Genomic DNA, 3,590 nt, shown 5'->3' with positions numbered 1-3,590 from the left:
AAACCAACAGCATTGCCAGAATGCAATGTAACAACAAGATATTCAAACCAACCACTTCACAGTTTTTAAGTACTCAACAAAATCATAAGATTATATATTCATAATTTGAGAAATAATGTTGCCACCACATCATATAATGTTATCAACCTGTCAATTCAATTAGACAAATTCTAGCAATTCGTTATAACACAATATTTGACAATCTAATAACATAAAAACATAAAATTCAAAACACTTATAATAAATTATGCAACAAAATAATTTTGGTCTCTACAATTTTAGTCCCAACTTTTTTATATTGTTTGCAATATTAGGACAATTTATAACACATGCATCTCGGTCTTGAAGCTCATCCTCATTCCACTCACTCATAGAGGACAAAAAAATAAAAAACATATTGGAAAAATCATAAAATAAATAATAATAAATTATATCAAAGTTATTAGAAGTTTATAAAAATCTTTCAAAATCTATGAGAAAAATCAGGGAAACTCTAAATAGGATTCTGTCAAAGTTTATGTGGAGTTTATGAAAGTTATTAAAAATCTATTAATTGACTTTTAAAAACTCTACAAAAGTCCATTAAAATTCTAATTGAATACACCCCCCTTAGTCTCATGCAAGATGATCAACAAGGGACCCAATATTTTACATTCAAATTGCACAACAGCTCTTATATATGTTGCAATCATGTCCATAACATCTCGAGGGTCACTGCAGAAAATGAGTTGGTCGAAGAAAAGAAGGAATGGGTTGTTACTTGGGTGGCAATAAAGAGTTCATGTGATGTTTATGGAGCCTGTGGACCCTTTGGTGTTTGTAATCAACTTGAATCTCCAATTTGTAGGTGTTTGAAAAGGTTTGTCCCAAAGTCAAGCGAAGAATGGGACAGAGGAAACTGGACAGGTGGGTGTGTAAGGCGAACTTTGTTACCTTGTAAGAAGAACAACAGCAGCTTCATCACTGGGAAAGGGGAAAATTATGGGTTTTGGAAATTAAGTGGGATGATACTACCAGATAATTCGGAAACTGTGTATGAAAATGATGGCAAGAGATGTGAAACTTGGTGCTTGAATAACTGCTCTTGTGTGGCATATGCATATGTGACGGGGGTCGGGTGTATGGTTTGGGCAGGAAATCTAATTGACATTGAAAGTTTTTCATTTGGGGGTGAGGATCTTTTCCTTTGCCTTACTAATTCAGAGCTAGGTATAACTGTACTTTTTTGGAGATAGATTATTCTTTTGTCATTCTTGAGATTTCTATTTTCATCTTTTTCTTGGCTCACATTTCTCAACTGCTTTTCTAATTTGCAGGTAAAGAGAAACAAATAGCAGTACTTAAAATCTGTCTCTCAGTTATATCTAGCTAGTGTCCTCATCTCTGGCATTTTAGTGTATGGCCTCTGCTGGTGGAAAGGAAACTGAAGGGGTAAGAATTAAGGCCACTACGTACAATATATTCAAGGTTTCTAATTCCATATTGTTTCTAAATAAAATATACTCTACTCTTGTCAAGTTGCTTGAACCTTCTCCATCTGAGGACATCAGAAAGGAAAGAACGTACGTACTGCAACTTGATGAACCCAAAATGTTGCATTTGAGCCTGCTGAAGAATGGCAAGTTGACTGATTTGTATTCATTTATTTTCTTTTCATCAGGGAATTTTGCAGTTCCATCCAAAAAATGGGATAAGAGAAAAGGAAGTATGGAAGGCTTCTTTTCTGACCTAATTGACACTTTAAGTGGCATCTCAAAATGAAGCATGAAAAAACGAGATCCACCAATTTTTAACTTCAATGAAATAGTAGTTGCCACCGAGAACGTCAATCTTAAAATTAAGGTTGGAGAAGGGGGATTTGGACCAGTTTATAAGGTAAGTAAATTGGCTTCGAAATGCTTTTGTATTGCAAATAAAACTGCATGTATTGATCTATTATGGAGTATGGACTGTACTTTCAGGGAAAGCTTCAAGATGGACAGGAAATAGCAGTAAAAAGACTTTGTAGCAGCTCAGGGCAAGGCATAGAAGAGTTTAAGAATGAGATCACATTAATTTTGGAACTCCAACACAGGAATCTTGTCAATCTCCTGGGCTGCTGCATTGAAGGAGAACACAAGTTACTGATATATGAATACATGCCCAACAAGAGCTTGGATTCTTTTCTTTTTGGTTGGTTTCATTCTGCATGAACTGTCTGATCTATTCTCTTGCAAGTGCCTGTTATGTGATATTGCTACATTGATGTGGAACTGACCTTGTTCATTATCTTCTTAATGGGTGAATTGGCTAGATCCAACTAAAAGAGGACAGCTATGTTGGGCTAAACGTTTCCACATTCTCCTTGGCATTGCAAGAGGATTTGTTTATCTCCATCATGATTCTCGCCTAAGGGTTATTCATCGAGATCTCAAAGTCAGCAATATTCTATTGGATGAAGATATGAACCCAAAAACTTCTGACTTTGGGTTGGCGCGAATTTTCCAAGTCCCTTGCCAATACTCACAGAGTTGTGGGAACATTGTAAGCACCCTTCCTTCTCTACCGGCCAGCAATTGATTTCCTGCTCCCTCTGAACCTTATTTTTGTTAATGCAGCGGCTATATGTTAGCTGAGTATGCCATGGGAGGAATATTCTCTGAGGAATCTGATGTGTTCAGTTTCGGAGTTTTGCTGCTCGAGATTGTTAGCAGCAGGAGGAACACAAGCCCTGATTAATTATCGCGAAAGCCACAAACATCTAAACGTTCTTGGTTATGTATGTTCACAAGCTGACCTTATAAAGTGCAAAAACTTCCAGTCATCTTTAAAGTTACACATTTACGAGCTCTCTAATTTTTGTTTCAGGCATGGCATTTTTGGAGTGAAGGCAGGCCACTTGACTTGATTGATTCAGAACTGGCTGTTGCTTCTTCATTTTCCCCATCAGAAGTAATGAGATGCATACATGTTGCGCTTCTTTGTGTTCAGGACAATGCCATGGATAGGCCGACCATGCCAGACTTGATTCTCATGTTAGGCAGTGAAACAGGTCGTTGTCCACAACCTAAGCAGCCAACTTTTACCTTGCGAAGCTCATTGACCTATGAATTTCAGCCGCAAATTGACGATATATGCTCCGCAAATGAGGTCACAATGACAAGGGTTGAAGGGCGTTAGCTGAATTCTAGTTTTATCTTTGTAATTCAATGAACTTTATTAACTTATACTCCATTACTCTTCTAGTCTCGATCTGTGTCGATCATTTTGACATGAAACATGCTATGAAAGATTGCAAGCTAGCCACATACAATTAAAAGGAGATGGGGGAGACTTATTAGACTAATTTAAATACTAGATGAACCATGCACCCACCATATTTGGCCTCAAATTCAACCAAAAAAATTCTCTCATCCACATGAGAGTTATCTATATATCGTCCGCATGTAATCCTATACGAGCAATCCTATATGCAAATTTTGTATAAATGAGCAATCCTATATACCAAATTGATGGTCATCAATCTTACATGTATACATGGATTTGACATATAGAATTACTCGTTTATATAGAATTGACATAAAATTGTAAGATTTTATGTGAACCACATG

General features: G+C 36.5%; 1 pseudogene across 1 annotated transcript; it reads left to right on the top strand.

The window, feature by feature from the left end:
- The first annotated feature begins 1,032 nt into the window (after positions 1–1,032).
- On the top strand, positions 1,033–3,264 carry LOC147298696 (G-type lectin S-receptor-like serine/threonine-protein kinase B120; annotated as a pseudogene). Its single transcript, XR_015121092.1, has 8 exons — positions 1,033–1,170; positions 1,317–1,431; positions 1,519–1,562; positions 1,661–1,875; positions 1,962–2,172; positions 2,294–2,523; positions 2,598–2,758; positions 2,848–3,264. The product of XR_015121092.1 is annotated as a G-type lectin S-receptor-like serine/threonine-protein kinase B120 (transcript).
- The last annotated feature ends 326 nt before the right edge of the window (positions 3,265–3,590 follow it).

Source organism: Dryas octopetala, chromosome 1, assembly GCF_963921425.1.
Source record: "Dryas octopetala chromosome 1, drDryOcto1.1, whole genome shotgun sequence".
In the NCBI taxonomy this organism is placed as follows: Eukaryota; Viridiplantae; Streptophyta; class Magnoliopsida; order Rosales; family Rosaceae; genus Dryas; species Dryas octopetala.
This window is presented reverse-complemented; position numbering and strand designations above follow the sequence as displayed.